This window comes from Equus caballus, chromosome 3 (genome assembly GCF_041296265.1).
Source record: "Equus caballus isolate H_3958 breed thoroughbred chromosome 3, TB-T2T, whole genome shotgun sequence".
NCBI lineage: Eukaryota > Metazoa > Chordata > Mammalia > Perissodactyla > Equidae > Equus > Equus caballus.
In genome coordinates this window covers 43,238,023-43,263,461 of record NC_091686.1, presented here as the reverse complement: position 1 = coordinate 43,263,461, position 25,439 = coordinate 43,238,023, and the positions used below count along the sequence as shown (strand labels likewise).

The 25,439-nt window shown below is 41.7% G+C and overlaps 1 long non-coding RNA gene across 1 annotated transcript; it reads right to left on the bottom strand.

Annotated features, from left to right (window-relative positions):
* Window positions 1-13,785: 13,785 nt before the first annotated feature.
* On the bottom strand, window positions 13,786-21,276 carry LOC138923612 (uncharacterized). Its single transcript, XR_011437483.1, has 2 exons — window positions 21,139-21,276; window positions 13,786-13,896 (listed from the first exon to the last, which is right to left on the bottom strand). It is a non-coding gene; the product is annotated as an uncharacterized lncRNA (long non-coding RNA).
* Window positions 21,277-25,439: the final 4,163 nt, after the last annotated feature.

Below are 25,439 nucleotides of genomic sequence, written 5' to 3'. Positions count from 1 at the left end.
GAGAAGAAGCAGTACCTTTATCAGGCCAACAAACCTTTCCCAGAGATTCTCAGCAGACTTTTTGTTATATCTCAGCATCTGCATATCCAACTCAAGCCACAAGGCCATCTTGATAGTAGGTTGTTGGCTTCCTGGACTCTTATAGTAGATTAAGGCAGGGCAAAAACTGGCTGGAAAATATGGAGTGAACCAACCTGCAGTATCTGCCACAATCCTCATTTCTCTGAGATTTTGTTTGCTTATTTTAAATTCTCTGTTGGGTCCATGTGTTTGTTCGTCTGTTACAGTTTTTTAACTTTGTGGTGTTTTTAAATGTTTTCAAATTTAAAATTACCTATTTCCCCCCTGGAAGGAAAGAGTGTTAGAGAGCTCAGCAGGTGATGGAGTCCTCAGAGGAGGAGTGGGAGCCCAGGCCTTTATTAACAGAGAGAAGGAAGACAACCCTCAAGATGGACCGCTGGTGTTAAGAACTGTACTTCTGTCCTGGCGCTGCTCCTGTGCAATAGCAGTCTCCCGCAGTTACCATCCCATCACCTCAGGAAGGAGCAGGTCGGGAGGAATGCGCGAAGGGTGTCTGCACCTGCTGTTCCTCTCCACCCCAGCCAGACTGGTGTTATCCAACTACCCACTGCTAATGCTAGCTGGGCAGCTGGTAAGAAGCTGAAGACAGCTCACATAGTGACAGTTCTCTGCAACTGCTGAAAACCAGCAGCCTCACAAGTGGGGAGAAAGAGATGGGATAAGGTAGATTAAAAATCCACAACGCTCACTGTTCTTAGCAAGTTTCAGTGGAACAACTGCTTGAACAAATGCTCTTCAAATTGTTACAAATCATTAGTTAATTTTCAAAGGCCGGAAAGAGTTGATTTTGATCATTCCTGCCTGTGTTGTTGTTGCTTTTAGAAGGACTGGGTTTTTGGAGGTCCTGTCTCCATCTTCCCGGAAGCACTTCTCACTCAGTGCTTCATTTTCAGAATCTCTCTATATGTAACCAGAGGCCCATCAGAGCCAGGTTGAACAGACCCTATCTATTATCAACAAAATGATTAGGGATGGTCTTTCAGGAAAATTGCAAAGTCATGTGACCAAAGCATGCATAAAAGAAGAAATCGTGACCTGACATGACCTCGGAACTAAAAATCCTCTTTCCCACAGAACCCAAGGAGCAGACAGGACCAAAATTTGAAAGTTGGACTCTTATCAGAAGCGAAGGGTCCCTAGTTCAGGAAGATCCGGTGTTAAAATTCCTTCTCTACTTCATCATAAATGTTTAGAACCCCATCATAAACGTTTAGAACCTCATGATAAATGTTTAGAACCCTGTCATAAATGTCTAGAACCCCATCATAAATGTTTAGAACCTCATCATAAATGTTTAGAACCTCATCATAAATCTTTAGATCCTCATGATAAATGTTTAGAACCCTGTCATACATGTTTAAAACCTCACCATAAATGCTTGAAGCCCACCAATCAAAACCTGGCCTGCCAGAGTTTCCAGGTGCCAGTCTGTTCTCCCCAACCTCTTAAATTTCACCCCAAATCCTGAACTGGGGAGACAGACCTGAGGGCACATGTCCCCTGTCTCTCTGCAGATCAATGCTGCAGAATAAAAGCTGATTTCTCCCCCAAAGGCTGATGCCATAATTAATTGGCTTGTTTATGCGCATTGGACAGAGAACCCCAACTTTGTGTGGTAACATGTATAAAAATAAATTTAGATGTTACAGATGAAGAAATAATATATTACAACCTATTTTTCTTCATGTCAAATATTACTACCTTCATGATTTGAAAATAGTAAGACAAAATAAAATAATTTACCTATATTCAAGAGTAGGCATAAAAGGAAAGAAAACAAGGAAAACTAGACAAACGCACACACAACCCAGCATGTGGCAGCTCTCTTTAATTTTGTGTTCTTAGAATCTTTCATTCTTGTTTTACTAGTATACGAGTGATTTCAGAATTATTCATATTTTGTTCAAAATTATTACACCTTTGAGGCAAAAACAAATTTCATGTTAGATTCTAAATACATATAGAATATACATGAAATGCATTTTTTAAAAACTCTTTACTTTCATCTCAAAAAGTATGAAGTTTTTCAAAATGTTATTATTATTCTGCAGCCAAAAAGGGGATATTTTATTAGCATTTATTATACTTTTCTGAGTACAAGTTTTATTAAAGTGTTAAAATACTTTATACACTTAAAAGTGAGCAGATTAAAATACAGCAAAATCAGGTGAATTTGCATTTTTAATACATGAAACAGAAAAACCAAGAACAAAGCAAAGAACTAATATGCAATTTTATTTTATTTATTTTTTTTGCTGAGGAAGATTTGCCCTGAGCTAACATCTGTGCCAACCTTCCTCTATTTTTGTATGTGAGACACAACCACAGTGTGGGTGGTGAGTAGAGTAGATCTGCACCTGGGATGCAAACCCACAAACCAAGGCTGCCAAAGCAGAGCACGTGGAGTTTTAGCCACTCTGCCTGGGACCGGGCCAAGAATTTTTTTTAAAATAAGAGTGGTTGTTTAATCAGAAAGGGAAATCTCATTATAGGGAAGAGGAAAGCCATCAACTTTAACTAGAAGGAACAGAATAAGATAAATTATAAATTCAGGTGAACTGTGCTACACAGCTGTAATTTGGAGTGGGAGAGAAACACTATGAAGAGAACACCTGCGGGACTGTAAAATGGTTTGTATTCTTCTATTCTTTCAACACGCAGAGTAAGAAAAAGCAAGAACACAGAAAGAATCTGACTCAGGACAGTTAAAGGTCTCAGTCAAGACTGTCGTACAGACTCCAGTTCTAGTCACTTAACAATAGGAAACCCCCAACTTCTTACAATGGCATTGTAATGAGAAAAGCCATGAGCACATGTAGCAGCCGTAAGTAGATACTAAGTGTTATATGGTCTAGTTAGCTCTCCCTTAGTGGAAAATCCATTAGTGGGAAGGAAGTGAAGCGATCTGTGCCCCAGGCATAGGATGACATTATAGAGAGAAAGAACGTGATTTTTACGTAAGGTGATCTTGTGTCCTTGTTTGCCTGGGATGGTTTAAGCTTCTTGTCCTGGATTAATGATTAATAGTTCCTCCTTTCTGTCTAAAATATGTGGCAGTTTGGACAATAAATCGTATGGGCCAAATATGCAGTCACTCTACTTACATGTGGCAACTCAAGCCTGTCGCCCAGAGAGGGAGCTTTGTGGCCTTGTAGCTTCTCTCAAGGACTGTCACCAGAATCAGTGTAAATCACGTCATCACCCATCCTCAATGTCGTGTCTGGTCTCCTCCAAACTGCTTGGAAGAAATTCCCAGCTGCTCAGGAAGCCCAGACGGGCTGGGAGCAGCGGTCAGGATCAATCAGGAAGTTCACTGCCAGGCTTGCTCTCTCTTCCCAGACTCTCCCATTGCCCTGAAGAAAGGGCCACCCAGGGTAGAGAGGTGGGCAGGGGAGAGGAGGGAGGGGAAGTCCACAGGAAGTCAATCAACAAATTCTCTAAATAGCCAATGCTTTACCTTTTCAAACTTCTGGAAAGCAGAAGGGGACACATTTTATTCTAAGATGGAACAATGTTTTCAGGCTTCAGTATAAGCGCAGATTGAATGCTATTCAATGATTTCTTATTCCTGTTCACTTAGCTCTCCCAGGGAACCTGTCACGGAACCTCTTAATCTCAAGTTTGTGCGCCCAATGCACAGCAAGCCAAACACCGAGACGTCAGTGCTTGGAGGTGGAGAAAGGCCCCATTCGAGTTGGCTAAGATGAGAAGGCGGGAGCTTGGGTTCACTCAGTTCTGCCTCGACCAGAGCAAGGAGGTTCATAGAGCTAAGGGGCTTGGCAGGAAGAGCTCGGGAAAAACAAAGGGGTCACTCCTGATAAACCCCTCGGCAATCTGAATTCTGGGTTTCCAGGGCTGCTGGGGGCCAGCCATCTGGTGATCACAACCTCCCCAAAGGCCTTCTCTTTCTTCTGCAAAACAAATTCACAAATCCTCGAGACCCGAGTCAGCCCTCAAGGTAAACAGAAAAACAGCAAGTTGCTTATAGAATTATCTGCAGTAACTCTGCTTCAAATCCTTCAAATCCTTTCTTTCTTTCCTTGACCTGCTGTTAAAAACCTGTCCACTCACTCTCTCAAGATGAAACCAGCAGAGAGTTTGATGATTAAATAGCTAGGAACCAAATTTTTTTTCCTTTCTGCAATTACTGATTATAGCTTTCAGCTGTTTAACCCACCCTTAGTTAACTGTGCTCTTTGGGCAATATGCTCTCTGACTCCCACTAGGTTCCTGTAAAGAACATCCCCCTGGAGCCTGGGTCACCATGGTAGTGGGCGTGTGAGCTGTTTTTCAGGAATTAGAACTCCTTGTCCACTTCAGGCCAGCTGAGACCACCAACTCATCAAATGGGCCCGTGCAGCTGTCCGATAGGTGACCTTTTGACATCAAGGCCAAAAACTCCACTGTCAGATCATGCTAATGCCGCCATTTTGTGAGCATGTGTCCTGTGACAAAGCACGGATTCTGACTACACTTGCACACATCACCAATCACCTCACCTCCAATTATCCATCTCCACACTTCAGACCACCTTGCCCTCTACCCCACAAATATCCCTGAGTCCCTATTTTCAGGGAGGCCGGTTTGAGACTCATTCTCCCATTTCCTGACCTGGCTGTCTTGTGATTAAACCCTCTCTGTGCCATAGTCTCGTGCTCTTGGTGTTTGGCTTTCTGTGTAGTGGGCAAAAATGAACCTGGTTCGATAACAATAAGAACTTAGATATAGGTATGTAATTCTCAATAAATCACTGGAAGTTATACATACTTCCCCAGAAAATTGAGATAATGTCTCATCCCCATTGGTCTTACTAGAGGCTTCTGTCAGTTACTTGGATCTGCTTTATGCTTCCTTCTTTCGAGGTGCTTGTCAGAAGGCAGCAAACAACGTGGTGGTCGTGACAGTGCAGGACACCTCTTCTGCTGCCAGCACACTCAGTAATGAGGACAATCAACTGATGAGTCAACAAAATAGAGCCTTTTGTCTGAAATGTAGGAAGCACCTTAGAAAGGGAGAAACTTGGAGGATTCAAGAGTAGTATAAGATGTGCATAAGCACTTTTTCTTAGAAAACATGCCACATTATTATCAATTTTAACTACAAAGTAATAAATAACAGCATTATTATAAATTTCCAAGTTTACAGTCATTCTACCTGCAACCTATGATAACTAGGGTCAGCAGTGTGGTTATGGATAGCGCTAAACCATTGCAGTTACTCCACAGTGTAACTCTACACCAATGAGGATGATTTCTTTGACTAGAAGGAATGTCATTCCACTTTCCCCTTCAAAACAAAGACTTCAGGAAAATTATCAACCAAAAGATCCATATAATAGAGACGAACTGTTTCTTAGAGCATTGAATTGATTCTGGCCAATCTGGAAGAGAAGCTACTATAGAAATTCAAAGCTGCCTTGAAGCAAAAAGGCAGGGAATGAATAAAGAAAAACATTTTAATGAGTGAATAAACAAAGAAACATTCATCCCAATTCTAGTGAAAGGGGAAGAAATTTTTCCTAACTTTTAGCACACTAGTATTATGGAGACCACCATTTTTGTCACTGTTTACACCATGCAGGATCTTCTGTTCTCAAGCTCTTTGAAATGGAGTAAGATTATCTTTTTTCTAAAATGGCTTTAAAGAAGAAAATAAATGAACCCAGTGAATTCACACAATGTCTTCTGCGCCTGGGAGTCGATTTATTCTTCACAAAATACAGTTCAGCTTTTACCCTGTTCTGGGAACACCAGGTGCAACGCCTGCACAGCAGTGTGTGTCTCCTACATGAGTAAAACAGAAACCCTGGAAGCTAGGATTTTAATAAATATCTGGTCCAATCTACTATTAAAGCCAAAAAAAAAAGTTGATAACAAATTTTAGAGCAAGCTTGGAAAATCTGGGAGGATTAAACTATCTAAGCAGTCTAGTTCTTTTCTGTGTCTCACTTTCATTCCCAAGTGTTTCTTTTGTAGGATCCCTTGGAGACAGAGAGGTTGAAGCAAAAGTCTAAATTCAGAATAGATTTTTCTCTATTCAAAGGCTGAGCTAAAAAAGAGTGGTGTTCAAGCTACGGGAAGGTATTTAATCTCATTTCAGCAAACGTCTGCAGTACACTTACCACGTGTAAGACTCCAGGCGGGCATCCAAAAGGCTAACACTATGTACGCTATGTTCCTAAAGCAATCCATAGATTCAATGCAATCCTTATCAAAGTTACAACAACATTTTTTACAGGAACAGAACAAAGAATCCTAAAATTTATATGGAACAACAAAAGACCCCGAATAGCTAAAGGATTCCTGAGAAAAAAGAACAAAGTTGGAGGTATCACACTCCCTGATTTCAAAATATACTACAAAGCCATAGTAACCAAAACAGCATGGTACTGGCACAAAAACAGACACACAGATCCATGGAACAGAATTGAGAGCCCAGAAATAAACCCACACGTTTATGGACAGCTAAGTTTCGACAAAGGAGCCAAGAGCATACGATGGAGAAAGGAGAGTCTCTTCAATAAATAGGGCTGGGAAAACTGGATAGCCACATGCAAAAGAATGAAAGTAGACCATTCCCGTACACCATGCACAAAAATCAACTCAAAATAGGTTAAAGACTTGAATGTAAGACCCGAAACCCTGAAACTTCTAGGAGAAAACATAGGCAGTACGCTCTTTGACATCGGTCTGAGTAGCATATTTTCAAGTCCCATGTCTGACCCGGAAAGGGAAACAAAAGAAAAAATGAAGAAATGGGGCTACATCAAACTAAAAAGCTTCTGCACAGCAAAGGAAACCATCAACAAAACGAAAAGACAACCTAACAATTAGGAGAAGATATTTGCAAACCATATGTCAGATAAGGGCTTAATATCCAAAATATACAAAGAACTCATACAGCTCAACAACAAAAAACACCAACAATCCTATTAAAACATGGGCAAAAGATTTGAACAGAGATTTCTCCAAAGAAGATATATGGATGGCCAACAGGCATATGAAAAGATGCTCAACATCATTAGCTATCAGGGAAATGCAAATCAAAACTACAATGAGGTATCACCTCACTCTGGTCAGAATGGCTATAATTAACAAGACAGGAAACAACAAATGTTGGTGAGGATATGGAGAGAAGGGAACTCTCATACACTGCTGGTGGGAGTGCAAACTGGTGCAACCACTATGGAAATCAGTATGGAGTATTCTCAGAAAATTAAGGATAGATCTACCATATGATCCAGCTATCCCACTGCTGGGTATTTATGCAAAGAACTTGAAAACACAAAGGCATAAAGATACTTGCACCCCTATGTTCATTGCAGCATTATACACAATAGCCAAGACATGGAAGGAACCTAAGTGCCCATCAAGGGACGAATGGAAAAGAAGATGTGGTATTTATACATGATGGACTACTACTCAGCCATAAGAAATGATGAAATCCAGCCATTTGTGACAACATGGATGGACCTTGAGGGTATTATGCTGAGTGAAATAAGTCAGAGGGAGAAAGTCAAATACCGTATGATCTCAATCATAAGTAGAAGATAAAAACAACGACAAAAAAACACATAGCATTGGAGATTGGATTGGTGGTTACCATAAAGGAAGGGGGAAGGGAGGAGGGCAAAAGTGGTGATTAGGCTCACATGCGAGGGAATGGACTATAATTAGTTTTCAGGTGGCGAACATGATGTAATCTACACAGAATTCAAAATATGATGTACATCCAAAAATTAATTAATTAATTAATTTTTAAAAAGAAAGGAAGAAATTTTCTTTTGAGGAGTTGTAGAAAAGATTCTTAGAAGTGGTGGTATTCAAGGTGAATCTTAAAGGATAAGCCAGATTTCAGCAATCAAATGTGAACCCTGACATTCAAATAAAACACAGTTCTGAGACACACACAGGTTATCAAAAATACTAAGCCTAAGACATGCCAGTGTTTCTAAGCGTAAGCTTCTAGAGGCAGGATTTCTTCCTAACAGCTAGTCCATTGCTATTGCAGAGGATCAGAATTGGCCACCTCAAAATCTGTCTTTTAGGCTTCATTATTTTTAAGAACAAAAGACTCTGAAAGAAACTTTGACCTTCCCCCCTAACTGCTTAAAAGAATTTAAGATAAAAGGCCTGTCCCCAGGACAGGCCATCACCAACAATAACTCTGAGTATGGGTAGACTGTGAGGGTCCTCACTAAGCCCACTCTTATCAAAGTTCTGCACCAAACCTTTGCTTTTCCATCTCCATGTGAATTGCCTTCTTCCCTCTGAAGTCCCAAACCACTTCCCCCAACATCCCTCCTTTGTCTGTAACTGACGATGGTATTTAAGGTGACACCTTTGGCAATTCCAGTGAGTTGCTCAGTTTTTCTGGGTTTCTCCCACGTGTATATTGATGCGGGGTCGGCGAGCCGAAGAGTCGAAAGAAAGATTTCTTGGACTCTCAAGCTCTGGCAGTAGTGCTCTTTTATTTAGAGAGTAGTGTGGAATAGCATGGGGACAGGATCCACGGGCAGTCAGAGCTGCTGCTGCAAACATGGGTTGAGATAAGGGCTACATTTAAGGCATAAGTATGTGAGTTATCTCTTTACAAGACAAAGGAAAGAATATGTAAAAAGAGTTGTTAAAATGGTATCAGTGCCGGTAGGGTCTGGTTATTGGGTGGTCCTATAACTTTTAGATAAGAATCAAACTGGATTAAGTAAATAGCAGAAGCCACCACCTTAAATATTATCTTCAGCTAAAGACAAAGGAGGATGTTGGGATGGGGGGTCAGCTACATGAGGTTACCAGACAGTAAACAACTTAAGTCCTTGCCTTCCCCATTAAGAGTTTCTAGAGATAAAGTCATCCCCCCTTCCTCCTGGTGCAGAGAGGGAGATACCCCCACAGATGGAGACTTCCTTCACAATAGCAAATATCTCTCATCAAAGGGCAAGTAAATTCTACTCCTCAGAGCCTCCTTCTCATCTGCAGTTTTTAACAGTAACCAGCCTAAAATAATCCTCATCATACATGTTATAAAGCTTTGTTTGATTTTCTCCTGTTACTCTGACTCCTGTGGATTCAATTCTTAGGCCAGCCAGAAGGACCCAGAGGGTAGAGGAATTGTCTTTCTCCCCTGTGCTATACACAAACATGAACTTAAGAAGTTACTTTGATGATAATCATTTCTAGTCATTTTGATCAAATAACTTCACTGCCTACTTTATGCTTTCAAGTGGAAGGTAGGAGGAAATGGAAGGTATCTTAAAGCCTGACTCCTAAGGATGAAGGAATCTGGTATAATGAGTAAATCCATGGGGTTTGGAGTTAAAACTGAGTTAAAATTCTATCCATAACACCCAGCTATTTGACCTTAGAAAGATAACTGAACACTTTTTATGTCCCAATTTTCCCTTCTACAAAAAAAACAAACAGATAATATCTGCTTCATAGCCTTGTTGTAAGTATAAAAGGAATAATACGTGCATTATTCTCACCTACTTTACAATTAAGGATTTGTTACATTTCTCCAAACACATATATTTGATTAAAGTTTTTACCGAGTTACCTGTGCTTCTGTTCTTATACTGATAATATCCACTGATGTGGATTAAGGCTGCCCCAGCTAGAGAAGCCCAAGGTGACCTGGCCTACATGCCAAACTATACGACCCGGTGGTCTTTTTTATGGTATGAATTAGGACCGCCCCAGGGAGAGAAGCCCAGGGCATCCTCACCTACATGCCGATCTATATGGCCAGATTCGTATCTAAAGTTATATGACCGCACAATAACCAGACCCCATCTGCACTGAAATCATTTAATGACTTTTTACATCATCTTTTCTTTTCTCCAGTAAAAATAAGTCACGTACCTATGCCTTATAAAATTAGCCCTAACCCTCAACTCAGGGCAGCAGCAGGAGCTCTGACTGCCCATGGGTCCTGTCCCCATGCAGCAGCAGCAGGAGCTCTGACCGCCCGTGGGTCCTGTCCCCACGCACCAGCTCTGCCTGCCCATGGGTCCTGTCCCCATGCCAGCGAGGGCAGCAGCAGCTGCTCTGCCTGCCCATGGGCCCTGTCCCCATGCCAGCGGGGGCAGCAGAAGTGGCGGCAGCAGAAGCTCTGACTGCCCATGGGTCCTGTCCCCATGCTGTTCCACACTATTCTCTAAATAAAAGAGCACTACTGCCAAATCTTGAGAGTCTAAGAAATCTTTCTTTTGACTCCTCGGCTCACCGACCCCGCATCATCCACTATTTACATTCCAGCTTTTGGTTTCTTAATATAAGGAAATTATACACATGACACTCTGCAGAAGGTTGCAGAGGGCATTCCTGGGGAACAGGTCATGAAAAGGGGGAACCAATCAAGAGCTGCTTTTAGAAGGAGTTCATTTGTGCTACAGAAGTAAAAATCAAATCCAAACCCTACACAGTGGGCAAAGAAGGCAGTGGAGCCATTTCACCTAACAAGGAGGTGCAGGGAATTTTTGGGGCTACCTGGCATCAGTGATTTCATGGTTGCGCCCTGGAGGGTGACTTATGAAACGCCCACTCATAGCCTGGCCTGAGCCTGTCTCCTTTCCCACTCCCCTACAATAGCCCCAGTTCCCCTCTCCTTAATCATCAACTCCTCAGGTCTTCTCTTTCCAACCAGGCACCAGGGCCATCCTCCCAACAATGGGGACAGTTGTGTATTTAAGACTTTATTGGGGGAATGAACCAAATGGAGATAAGATGTGCTGGGCACCCTTGTCTGAGAACTTTGAATGTTAAAAACCATCCTTTGTCATCCAGTATCTCTCTCACTTTTTGTTTGCCTTTAGGCAGAGCCTTTGTGACAGTTGATTTGGTCCCCAAGGACATTTTGCAATTCCTTCAATCTTAGCTGAAAGGGGTTGAGAGTCAACAAGACCAGTGAGTGATACCTCCAAAGATAAACCTTTATTTGGGAACAAAGGAAGCATTCATAAGTTTGCTTTTCTTTGCTCTTCTTGGTATCTCCCGGTAAACTCTGAGTCTGAGTGTTCATTATGGGATGCAGATTATTGGGCGGAAGGGGGGAGTTGTCATAGGTTGTTAGCTACTCTCCAAAATCCGTTGTCTCCTCTTCTTCCTGGGCACACAGGCCAGACTTCCCACCACCTTCCAGGCAGGTGAGGCCACTGAATGTGAATGCATGTGATCCAGCTTGGCCTGTAGAAAGCAACCAAGCCTTCCTCCTCTCTTCTCTTGTGGCTCATCAAAATAGAACTATCCTAGGGTGAACTTGAAAGCCACTCCTGGAAGAAGCCAGGGCCTCCAGCAGCCTCAAGACTGAGGATGAGTAGAGGGCAGCATCTCTGACCTGTTGACACTCTAAGGTCTGTTACATGAGTCAGAAACATTCTCTTCCTGTGCTTAAGCCATGATTCATCTGGGAGTGCGTTCGTTACAGCAGTTAGCTCAACCTGAGCACAGAGAAGGACTAAACTAGGAAAGAACAGGGAAGTGTATTGTAATGTGCATGACCTTCACCAGGATAAGGGGTTTCTGGTCTTGTTTTGTTTTTTTAACTCCTTTGCATTAGGCTTAGTAACACATAACTCATTCTCATAATGTAAGAAGACATTCTAAGGTCAATAAGATGTCCTAAGATTCTAGCAGTCAAACTTGTTTCTTAATTTACTAAGTTAGCACAGAAACTCAGTGAGGCCACAGCAATTGAGAAGCAGTTCTGGTACTGTTAACACCTTTTTGCTTGCTTCTATTAAGGCTCTAGATGGGTTACAAAAGGGATATGATCTCATAAAATTTAATACTACATTTCTGGACACACCAAAAGCAAGCAAACAATAACAAAAACCACAGCTCTAGAGTAGCAGGTGCTGCAAGTCACCACAATACCAAGTGACGTATCTCAACACCTAATTTGTGTCCAACATTGCCAGAAATTAGGGAGAAACAAAGGGCTCATGACATGAGTTCACAACTTTTGCCTTTACAGAAGTTATAATTTAGTTGAAGAGGCAAGATTCTCACACATGAAATAGTAGAAAAAGTGGTTAAGTACCCAAGTATCAGATCCCACGCACACACTTCAGATGCCTGTCGCAAATCCAGGTTGTCACCTGCGCTACTGACTGACAGGGCTATAGATCAGAGGTTCCAAAGAGCCCCTCCTTGGGTTGGATTAATTTGCTAGAGCCGCTCATGGAACTCAGAGAAACATTTCACTTAGAGGATCACCAGTCTATTATAAAAGGATATAACTCAGGAACAGTGTATGGGAGAGATGCCCAAGGCAAGGTGTGGAGAAAGGACAACGAGCTTCTATACCCTCTGGAGGCGCACCATTCTCCCCAAATCTCCAAGTGCTCACCAACCCGGAAGGACCCTCTCCTCTTGGGTTTTTATGGAGGTTTCATTACATAGGCATGATTAATTAAATCATTGACCACTGGTGATTGGTTCAACCTCTAGCCCCTCCCCCTTCCCAGAAATCAGGGGATAGGAGTGAAGTTTCCACCCTCTCAATTCATGGTTGGTTCCCCTGGCAACCAGCCCTCATCCACAGGTGCTTTCCAAAAGTCACCTCATCAACATAAACCCAGTTGTGGAGAAAAGGTGATTGTTATGAACAGCAAGACACCCATTTGATCTTTATGACTCTGAAGAGTTTTTAGGAACTAGGACAAGAGACCAAATATTATGACAAAAGATGCTCCCATTGCTCTTATTGCTCAGGAAATTCCAAGGGTTTTGGTTAGCCGTGAGCCAGGAACTGTGGATGAAGACCAAATATATATGAGAAATACATTTTGGTCATCTGAATGATTAAATATACACTTCTTATAAATCACAATATCACAGTACCATGTGGGTTACTCAGAGAGCAAATGGTTGAGAATTCAAGAAAGATATATATGTGGGTGTATATATACGTTAACTTCAGGAAGTTTTCATGGAGGAAAAACTGTGCTGCAGAATAAGAACTTGAGGTTTTGATAAGGGCAGAAATGGAGGACAGGATAGAGACAAGGTGGACCAGTGTATAACACTTAGCCTGGGTTCCCAACAGCACCATCAGGATTTCTTCCAGATCCAGAGAAACTGACCCCTAAGTCCTTTATTCTCTCCCAGTATACCTCTGGGCTATGCCTTAGCAGAAGGGAAAAGTTGCACAAATAAGAGTTCAGGAATCTGGTCCCATTTTAATTATTTATTATTTGTGTGACCTTGAGCAAATCCCCCTGCGCCTCAGTGTTCCCCTCTGTGATACTGGGATAGTAAGGCGGAGGCTGCTGTCTTACAGAATCAAGTGATCAATGAACATAGAATCCCTTGGAAATGTTGGGAGAGTTAGACACACTTCAGTCATTATTATTGCCATTCCCGCTGTCTCTCCTGCTATTTGCAAAAGCAGAGGAGGGAACTGCAGCACAGACGACTCCTACTCTCTTCAGTCTTACAGCTGTGTGTGCAAGATAAGACTTCTTTGACCCTTACCTAGATTTTGGGTTGCACAGTGGGCACTGAGCACCAGATATGGTTATTCAGTTCACTTATACAGACAGATGGCTTTTGGGGACAATTTGAAGACTTCCTGGAAGAACACATACCTCTTCACTGATTGGTTGTGCCTCCTGTTTCCATGGCAACCCTAGATCCAGTGCACACTCACCCACTTTCTGTTCCCATTCACTGTAACATCTCTTTAACAGCAAGAGACCAAAAGTTTAATAAAGTAGAAACGTTTTAATAGACAGAGGTATAATTTAAACAGAAGCTTTGGCATTTTGGAGTCCCCAGATTTCTTTATATCTTGCCATAGGCTCATAGTTCTTTCCTAGAAGGGGAATAAAGGAAAGCAGACATTGTTAAATAAAATTCCTTATAAAGAATATTGGGAAAACGTTGCCTCACAAATCATCTGCCAAACTTATGAGCAAAGATCTCTAAGCAACATTTAGTTCACTCCTCCTTCTTTCCAACTTAGCATCACTCAACACCTGATTGTAGGGGGAGTCCAGAGGAGGGCAAGGATCACAGCCACAGCAAGACTGCTATGTCACGGCTCTGAGCAGGCTCATAACAATCCTGTGAGGTACTTTTCCACTGAGACTCAGAATATTTGATTAGCTGACAGTGTTGTGAGGTATAGGCGTGACAGAACTAGGATCCAGCCACACACAAGTATGTCTTGACCACATGGACTTGACCACAACCTTGGTGGTTATACTCCCAGTACAGCATAATCATCACAATTGTGAATGTTGATAAACGAGTCTGGTTCTTAGTTTGGGTTCCCCTAGAAATCAGAACCCGAGACAAAGACTTGGGTGCAGGCAGTTTGTTTGGGTACTGATCCCAGGAAGCAGGAGCAAATAAATGGAGACAGGAGAAAGGTCAGACTGCCATGTGGTGTCATTTCCATCAATGAATGGATTCCCCTAGGGTGGATTCTCGATTCTACCAGGACCTCTGAGAAGCATATAGGATGCCTTCTAGAATTATCCAACTGACTGTGGGAGGCTGGAGCACTTATACATTAGTCCCCCACCCCCAGCTCCATTGGCTGGACACTGTCCCTGGCACAGTAACTCCCCCTCTTTTCCTGGCTGCTCTTATGCACAGCATAAGGGGCTCCTGGAGCATCAGAGAAGACCCTGGGTAAAGCACAGAAAGACTCATAAGTGGGCTCCAGGTGAGGGTGGTTGTGCTGAGTTGAGACTGGGCTGTCAGAGAACTGCCCACCACGGCTGCCGCTGAAACCAGAGCTGGACCTAGAGGTCTCGATGCAGGCGCCAGGGCTGACAGCTGCACCGTAATTCTAGGATATGTTACAACTTGCCAAAATAACTATTGGCTGAGCCTTGTGACTTGCACACTCACGTCTGACATGAACGTGACCTTAAGTATAGTAGTAGAGCAGCCCTGTCACAATCCGCACAACAGACTCAGCAGCAGTCCCCCTGGAGCTGTGCTCACAGTCCAAGCATGGGCTCCAGGGCTGGACGGCCCAGCTCTACTCCTAGTTCCATCACTACAGTGTGCATGCACGAGTCACTTACACTCAGTTTCAGTTTCCTCACCTGTAAAATGAACATCATAGAATCTACCTCATAGTTTGATGCGGGGCTAAATGAAATAATACATGGAAAGCACTTAGAAGAGAGATTGGATATAGTAAATACTCAAAGAGGTGGATAGAATTTCATCAAATAATTTGCAAGTACCAACATATCAATTTCCTTCTCCTGTAGCAGGAGGTGGGTGCATTAACAGGACTCCATGTTTTCCCACTCATGATTATAATGTGCTAATCAAAATCTTAAAACAAAATAGGTACAAGCCCAGAAACCAAACACCACGGTGACAGAAAATGTCACCACCCCAAACCCAACATTTTCTTGGCACTTTGTCTCAGAATAATGCAAAGTACTTCATGGCATTCCTCTCACACAAACTAAAGCTAAAGCGAAAGATTTTCAAGCTCATATTTCCACTTGGTAAAAATCCTTCACTCCAATGGAGTAACAGCTGGTTTGAGAGGAGAAAACAACCCGCACGGGAGCTGGAGAGCTCTTGTCTCCATGGTAATAGTGTGTCATATTCCGACCCTTTTGATCACCCGATTCCCTCAGGATAAAGAAAGGAGCAAGGAAACAAAAACCCTAAGACAAAACCATGTAGGCGTTTGTGGCGTAGATGGTGATAAGTCAGCAAACGTGATCAGGAAGTGATTCCAACCACCTCCAGTTATGTGACATTTCCGTAGAATTATTTCTTCAGTAAGGGGGATAGGTTAATACTGATCGAGCGGAGCTTAGCTGAAATCACTCATCCCCCCTTGTAAGCCACAGCACATATGCAAGATGGCACCCCGAGGACGGGGGACAGTTTGCAGCCAAGCCACAATTAGTAGCAAGATCATCCGTCCCCACAGGAGTGAAATTTATGCTACCTTTCTTCTTACCATAAGCCTTTGCTTGATTTCTAGGAAAGACATTGAACATCTTTTGAATGATCAGAGCAGCACATCTCAAAGCCAGGCCCAGGGCGCTCCAGCAGCAGATTCCCTGGGGGCATTGTTAAAGCTCAGATTCCCAGGGCCCATGACAGATTCCAGCAGAGCCGACCTGGGGTGCAGCCAGGGCTGCTGTATGGAACAAGCAGCTCCAGGGGGTCACTGGCACCCTGGAATGTGAAGCCACTCATTTAGAGCCGGGAAGTTACTCAAAGATCTAACTGTAGCTAACTTTCCTCCGCTCTGCTATTTGCCTCGGCATCCAAAAGATCATTTGTAAACGTGACAGATTCCACTTTTCTACAGGCGACCTACAGAGATAATCCATTTTTGAAACAAAAAACATAGGGAAGCATTCAAAACCACTGAAGTAAAAGGGAACAAAAATCTTTTTTGGAAAAATAGCTGTAAATTAACAATAAAAAGTGTAACATTTGGGGGCTGGCCCCGTGGCCGAGTGGTGAAGTTCGCGCGCTCCGCTGCAGGCGGCCCAGTGTTTCGTTGGTTCGAATCCTGGGCGCGGACATGGCACTGCTCATCAGACCACGCTGAGGCAGCGTCCCACATGCCACAACTAGAAGGACCCACAACGAAGAATATACAACTATGTACGGGGGGCTTTGGGGAGAAAAAGGAAAAAATAAAATCTTTAAAAAAAAAAAGTGTAACATTTGGTTTGACTAATTTTATTTAATTATCTATATTGCCACACCAGTTATAATACAGTCCATCTAATTAGTGTAAAAAATACCCTTTATTTCTTATAAGATAGAAGTATTATGTTAAAAGACAGAACCTAATGCTGTAAATCACTGATTTATTTCATACCTCCAGAAAAAACATAGGAGTTACATTTAGCTGCCCGTCAAATCTTATCTATATAGTCACATATTCAGATGTTTACTAAGTACCTATTAGTTGTAAGGCAGTGCTCTGTGTGCTGCAGTTATGAAGCCAAAACCCCTGGCATCACAGAGTTCACCTCCTAGGAGGGAAGACAGACAATAAACAAGTAAATCGAAGAGCTACCCGGTCAGATGGTGAAAAGTGCGACAGAGAAATATAAAGCAAGGAAGGGTGTGGTTGCAGTTTTTAATAATTGGTATGAGAAGACCTTAAAAAAGAAGATGACATTTGAGTAAAAACCTGAATTTGATGAGGGAGCAAGTCTTAGAAATATTGGATGAAAAAGTGTTCAAGGCAGAGGAAGCATCCAGTGCAAAAGCCCTGAGGCGGAAGCATCCTCAGCCTGTCGGAGGAATATCCCTGAGGCCAGTGCAGCTGGAAGCGGGTGATGAGGGAGACGGTGGTAGAAGATGAGGTGAGACATAATGATGCTAACGCCAGAAGCATGTACTTGACCTTTGACTTTTATTTCAAATAAGACCAGAAGAAGCCATAGGAATAGTTTGAAGAGAGTAATTACACGAACTGACTTACATTTAAAAGGATCATCTGGCATCTGAATTGAGAATAGACCACAGGAGAGACAAGGACAGAGAAAGGGAGACCAGGTAGAAGGCGCTCGAATACTTCAGGGGGCAAAAGATGTTGGATAAGACTTGACAAGCAGTTGTGGTGATAGTGAGAAATGAGAAGACTCTGGAAAAAATTTAAAGGCAGAGCCAAAAGCATTTATGGAAGAATCAGATGTGGGATCAAGAAAGAGAGGAGTCATGGTTTTTTAACCTGAGCAACTGGAAAAATGGAGCTGCATTTTACTGGATATGGAAAACTGGGAGAAGCAGGTTTGGGGAAAGTCAAGATTAAATCATCGTTAGACCTCCAGGTAGCAATGTCAAGGAGACAGCAGGATCCATGGGTCTGAAGTTCAGGAGAGATATCTGGGTGGGAGGTATAAATGTGTGAATCACCAGCCTAGATGACATGTCCTAGTAAAAAAAAAAAAAAAAAAGAAGTTCAATGTCTGAATACTGGGGTGCTTCAACATTTAAAGATCAGAGAGATGAGTAGGGACCATCAAAGGTCCTGGGAAGGAGCGCCAATGAGATAGGAGGAAAAGACAAAAGAGTAGAGTGTCCTAGAAGCCAAATGACTAACACATTTCAAAGAGGTGGGAGTCATCAAGGACGTTGAATGCTTGGAGCACGAGGACTGGGGCTTGACCATTAGACGTAGCAACATGGAGGGGATGATGATCTTGACAAGAGCAGTTAGCCGTCCTTGTGGGATCAAAAGCCTCATTTCATTCAATTCAAGAGAGAATAGGAGAAGAACAATTGTAGAGAACCGGTATAAAAAAATTCATTTCAAGACCTTAGCGCTAAAGAGGAGGTGAGAAAAAAGAGGAGGTGAGAAACAGGTTGATAATGGAGAGAAATATAAGGTCAAGAGAAGTGATTTTTTTCTTTTTGTTTCTCTCTTGCTTTTTTCCCCCTTCTTTTCTTTTTTTACACAATATGAGAATTTAAAGAATATTTGTAGTCTAAGAGAATATTCAAGTAGAAAGGGCCAATTTGATGACAAAAGCTGGAAGGAAAAATTGCTGAGCAATGTCCTTAATAGATGAGAAAGGATGAGTGATAGCAGGGAAGAAGAGAGATTAGAATTTTTTTCTCTAGTAGCAAATGTTCACCTATAATATCAGGAGAGAAAGCAGATGCATACAGCTGTGTAGAAGTGGTCATGGTAGCTTGTGGAAGTCCTCTGCTGTTTGCTTTTGTTCTCAGTGAAACGGGAAACAAGCTCATCTATAAGAAGGGGGAAGTGAAAGAGTTTTGGAGATTTGAGGAGAGAGAAGGGTGAGAACAGGGTCGTGGTCTGGGAGACCGGGAAGGGAACAGACGTGGGAAAGGTGATGTGATGGCCAGCCACATGAGCCGCCAGCTTGATGAACGTAAGGCGAGGCTCACCAGCGCTGTGGTCCAAGTGTCTAGAAAAGATATGGGTTTAAGAGTCAAATAAAAAAATCATAACCATCATAACAAGCTTTCCAATTCACGTAAGAAATTTCTCTTTTTAATCTTGTCCAATATCAGTCTGAGTATTTTTCATTCTCCCTTAGAAGTGCCAAGTCATGATTATTACCCCTGCCTGATAAATGTGAATTTTGGAGAACTAGCTGCTGAATACATTGGCTTTTCACTTTACAAGAAAGTGAAGTATATTTTTTAAATATCTTACTCATTCCAACCCTCATCCTTTACTCTATGGCATAAAAATCTCTGTGGGGACCAGCCCTGTGGCATAATGGTTAAGTTCGGCACACTCTGCTTTGGTGGCCCAGGTTCGCAGGTCCGGATCCCAGGCACAGACTTACACCACTCGTCAGCCATGCTGTGGAGGCATCCCACATACAAAGTGGAGGAGGATTGGCACAGATGTTAGCTCGGGGCTAATCTTCCTCAAGCAAAAAGAGGAAGATTGACAACAGATGTTAGTTCAAGGCTAATCTTCCTCAGCAGGAAAAAAAAAAATCTCTATGGCATGATTTAGGCTGACATGCTTTCTAAGTTTATTCCTACCAATACTATACTAAATGCTACTCAAAGGAATCATTCTCAATCTTGAGCTTTTGAGGGCTCAGATAAATATACCAAAGAATGATACAAAATTTCTCAAAGCAGGAATAAGTTTAGTTCAAAAACATATAGCAAATTGCATATAATTTACTAATGGCAAGAGAGATAATAGTTAAATTAACCAAAAAAAGATCTTATAGCTCAAAAAATCTGGATATTTTATATGAATCACAGGATTCCAGTCGGTCCTGCTTCTGAGTTTTTCACAATCCTGAGTGTTCATTTGTGGTCACTAATTAACGCTCTGCTCCTCATCTTGCTGTGTTTCCCGTTTGTCCAGTAGTTTCTGGGCAGAGAGTCAAGTAAGCAGTGTGAGAGAGGCATAGCTGGCATTTAGGACAAAGAAGGCGGACACTTATAGCTACACTGTGATTCCAGAGATGCCACTTGCTGTCACCAGGAACGGCTGATTCTCCCTCATCATTTCCATAGTTGTGTATTAGATGCCTGTTAGCACTTTTTTGAAACTTCAGAGAACCTTAAAGTTGCTAAGACAAGGGAGGGACATTTTATCAATGCCCACTTTATAGGAGTTGGATGTATATTTTTTATTTTAAGATGTCTGTCAAGTTTATATTCAAGTGAATGCCTGTTTGTGGCATATTTCAGTCACATGTGTGAGGTGTTTGATGATGAGTATTTGTTGTTAGAGCCCTAATTACAGCATGGTCGTTTGGAACAGAGAGTACACCTCACCACTCTGCTAATATGATGTCATTTCAGGGACTGCCTGTGGCCCTTTTGTCAATCCTTTGAATGACTGATTAATTAAAAGACTGGTCTGTGAGCTACAATGGTCAATAAATATTTCCAGGCATATACTGGTTTCATAAGAAATATTATTTCATATTTGCCTTTTAAATATCTCCTCAAGATCTACTCACCAATTACCATATCATTGAATTTACATTTATCCTCTACCCTCGGTGCTTTCTGTCATTTTGATGTAACCTTTACCTTCATAAACCTTTCCTCCTGATGATACATTCAAACAGAAAGTAGTTTAGACGATGGGGAGCAGAGGATGCTCCAGAGTCAGATAGCCAAGCTCAGTCCTGACCCCAGCACTGCGTACCCGTGTGACCGCGGTAAACTGACTTACAGTCTGTGAGCCTTATCTGTACTGAGGAATAATAATGGTACATATGTCAAAATGTCATGATGACGATTAAACACACTAATTCATGCAACATGCTTAGCACAGAATGCCCGACAAATAGGAAGAAATCAACAAGGCCAGTCTTTACTAAGTTTATGGCGTGTTACATGTGCTGTATCCAGGCTGCGTGGCATATGGGAAGTATTTACAGTGGGTTGCTTCTCGATCCTTCCACTTACAAGTTATTTAATCTCTCCAACACTCAGTTTCTCAGTTGTTAAAATAGGATAATTCCTACCTCAAATAGGGGTTCGTTCAGTCCCTGACACTCAGTAGGTATTCCTTAACAGGCGGCACTAAACGCTATCTATATCAGTCTGCTAGGCCGCCATGTCAAAATACCACAGACTGGGGGCTTACACAACAGAAGCTGTTTTTCTCACAGGTCTGGAGACTGGACTTCCAAGATGAAGGTGTCTGCATGGCCGCTTCCTTCTGAGGCCTCTCTCCTTGGCTTGCAGGTGGCCGTCTTCCCACTGTGTCCTCACACGGTCTTCCCTCTGTGAACACACATTCCTGGTGTCTTTATTTGTGTCCCGATCTCTTCTTATAAGGACACCAGTCAGACTGGATTAGGGGTCCAACCTCACGGCCTCATTTTAACTTGATCACCTCACTCCAAATACAACCACATTCTGAGGTACTAGGGATTACGGTTTCAGTACATACATTTGGGGTGTACAATTCAGCCCATAACACTATCCTTCAGCTTTCTCACCCTTTTTCATCTAGGATAACCCAACTACCTTAAAAGGCGCCCCTAAAGAACCAGGGCTGTCAAGGCTCCAGTTACCATAGCCCAAAGACATAAAGATATTTCTGTATAATAACTTCCTTCTCCCTGCAATAAACTGGGAACCTTTCCTTCTCTTCCCCTGCTTTATTTTGCAGGTCCTGAGATCTTAGGTAGTTATTCTAAAAATACATCCACTTTTATAAAATGTCATTACAATAAAACTTTATATATTCGAATCACTTATTTTTGAAAAAATATTTCACTTACCTATGAACAGTGAGTTTGATATGCAAATTAATAACATGAAGAAGATTGAGAATACTGTGAGGTGAGAAGAAGTTTTAACAAATATTAGAGGAAAAATTTTTTACCAGAATTCATGACATTAACTCACCAAAAACAACTTTGGCAAACACCATATCTTGCCTACCTCACTGTCACGCTGTGCCAACACAAACCAAATTGTGTCCATCCTTCTTCAAGAAGCCATGAGCCACAGGGAAGATGAACTCTCCAGACCCTGGGGATGAATCGGGTCTAAAACCCAAACACAGTAACTCCACTCCCCTTTGCAGTGACCTTCCCGGGTGTAGGCCAGTGAGCACGAAGGGGAGTCTGCAAAGAGCTCTGGGAAAAGGAATATGGGCAAGGGGCACTTTCTTTCAAATACTGTTAATGAGGATGTGATTCTTGGAGCTTCTGCAGCCATCTTGCCCTCCAGAATAAATTCATTTTTTCCCCCATCTTTAGATTGTGCACAAAATAGGAGAACAAAGTCTCTGATATTAGAGACTAATTGTTCCTAATACAAAAACTAAGTTGGAAGAAGTGCTAAAAGACAAACAGCCTGGATGACTTTGACGCTCAGCTACATGAAGGTCAAGAACGAATCGCTGGTGAAACTTTATAATTACGCACCAGGATTCTCGAAGAGTCGATAAAGGAAATGTTCGTGTTAGAGGGAAAGGTAACAAGTTCTTAATTCCTTTTAAAAGCATTATTTTTGAAAATTATTCTTTCATTTAATGTTGTTTTTATAATAAGATAAATACACTGAATTGGAAAAATTTTCTGCTTACACAAAGAGGACACAAACAATAAGCCACTATCTAGCACCTCTGGAAACCAGCAGAAAGGACAGCCCTGCTGCTGTCAACAGCACCCTGCAATCATTGGGTGACACACTGTGAGAATTAAAACTCCAGTTTAAAAATATTATGAAAAGATATTAATTATCAGACTAGAATTTTCCCTTTGGTCTGGACCAGTAGAATTGGGGTATTTTAAAAATATGAATTAATCTAAATTTTAAGCAGCTAGGAAGGTCAACTCTTTCCACTGCCCTCTCGCTTTCATGTTCAAGGTCACCATGTTTACGTGTCTATGTAGGTGAGAGTTATCCATCCTCATGATTTATGGAGGGTCCCAAGTCACATGCACTGCAGGATGCTCAGCATCCATCTGGGAGACTCTAGGTTCTATGAGAACAGAGATTGGGTCTGTCCTGCTCAGCTCTGTGTCCTCATTGCCTAGAAAGCTCAATAAATATTTGTTAAGTGAATGGATGAATGAAGGGGAACTAAAAGAAATCAGAGCTACCCTTATATACCAACTCCCTCTACTCCCACCCCACCCCCAATTACCACACTTAACTGTCTATTATCCTTCACTGCACAACCTGATTATTGCCTATTCCAAATGATTCAGAGTCAATACTGACCATTAAACTCCCAATGCAATGCCTAGATTTATACTTATAATCACTTTTAATTTAACAGTGTGGCAAGATTTTTCATGTGTCTCCTGTAATCGCTTTACATGACCCTACTTGCCCACCCGTGATCTAGCATCATTTCACACTGGCCATATTAACTGCATTCAATAAATAAAACTATGGTTCTTCCCAACTCCCGAGAAACACGAATTTACCCATCATTCTGTTTTCAAGGAGCTGGACACAAAAGATGGGACAAAACAGGTCAAAGAAAAAATTGATCATGTTAACTGTGCTCTGTAAGCCAGTAATCACACAAACCCAAGTGGCAAGATGATCATAGACGTTTGGTGGCAGGACTCGTTATCTTAAAGAGCAATTTAGCAAGAAACAGCAGCTCACCGTGAAAAGTGTCGGAGTTCAGTAGGCACCATTTTTATAGTGTCTGTAGCCCCGCATACAGAAAAAACAATCATGAAGTTGAAATTCAGGTGATAGCTTCTTTCTGGTAGACACGTTATTAAGAAAGCATTTACGATTTTGATTTGAATACGTAACACTCCTCCTGGATGAATACTATCCCTATTCACTTTCGAGGGAATGTGTAAGGAAGAGGGGAATGGGGGGAAGTTTCTTGGTCACCACTTGACAACTACTCCCACTTCTGGCAGTGATTCTAAAAAGCTCTTAGAGTCAGATTTTCTCTTGGAACAAAGGAATTTACCTTTAAAATATGGAAGATTATTCTTCATCTTGGAGAAAAACAAATATTTCTTGGCTGGGTTATGGACTTAGAGGCAATGGGGATACCCATTCTATGCAGTAGCCTAGAGGAATCACTTCTGCCCTTCCAAATCTGCAGGGAGGCCGCTCGGGCCAGGAGAAAGGACAGGCGGATGGTAGTCCCTAGACTCAGCAGCAATGGAACAAGAATGGGTAAATCTTCTCATGGCAATCAGTGTTTTTAACGTAATTACACCCAATGATCTCATCTTCAACTTTCTTAAAAACACCCACTGATACTTTAGAGCAAGATTAGAAGCATAAATCAGCATGAAGAAAGGAAGAGAGTCAGTATGGCATGTGACCCAGTAGTGCAAATTCTGGAATCAGATACATCTGAGTACAAAACCCGGGCCCCCCATTTCTAGCTGCGTCAGCTGAGGAAGCTACTTAATTTCTCCAAGCCTCTCATTTCCACTATATTAGAGGAATAAGCATTCCTATTTCACATCATTGATTTAAAGATTACATGACACTATGTATGTAAAGCATTTCCTAGAGTGCCAGCAGTTGCTAAGGACTCAAGAAATAGTACTTACTACTGTGCTGCTGCTGCTAACGATCTATACTCCTATCTCACAAATTAGCACTGTTAACGTTCTAGCAGGGAGTCTTTCATTTTATTTCCTGTGTGTATGTTTCACATATTTTTTATTCAATAATGGGATCATACTATGCACAATGTCTATAGCTTGCTTTTTTAAAAAAATCTTTCTAAGTCAATAAAGTTCCACAATATAATTTCCACTGGCTGCATAACAATCTCTTTTATACCTCTACAATAATTTATGTCACTGCTCCCCTTACTGCTGAGCGTTCAGGATGCACCCAAATTTTCACTTTGATAAACAATGCCGCGATGAATAACCTAACCCATAAAGACTTGGGTTAAATTCCTAGAAGTCAAACCACTGGGTGAAATGAAGTGTCTGTGCACTTTTTAGATTTTTTCACAAATTTTGACAAATTCCTTTCCAAAAAATACTCCCCACTGAGAACTTGTGAGATTCTCTTTTTCTGAAGCTATCCACAACACGAGGCATTGTAACCCCGCCTTCAAAGAGAAAAAGCCTCACCAATACAATAGCACTGAGGAGGTGCTCCACTCTTGCCACTGTCAAATAAAAGCACCTTCAGGCTAACTGAAATCTCTTAATTGCTATTTTTCAGTTGAAGTTTATTCTAGAGGTGGAATCAACCAACTATACCCACAGACCAAATCTCAACGACTATCTATTTTGTACACGCCACAGGATAAGAATTGTTCTTACAGATGAACATTTGCAATCAATTTGATAACAGGAAACGCCAACTCGAACTCCCATTAAGAAAAATGTTATTTAAAAAAAATTCTCCTCATTAGCCAACCTATACTAAAAAAATTAGTATTCAACAATCGTTATTATTATATTTTGAAATTTTTCAAAT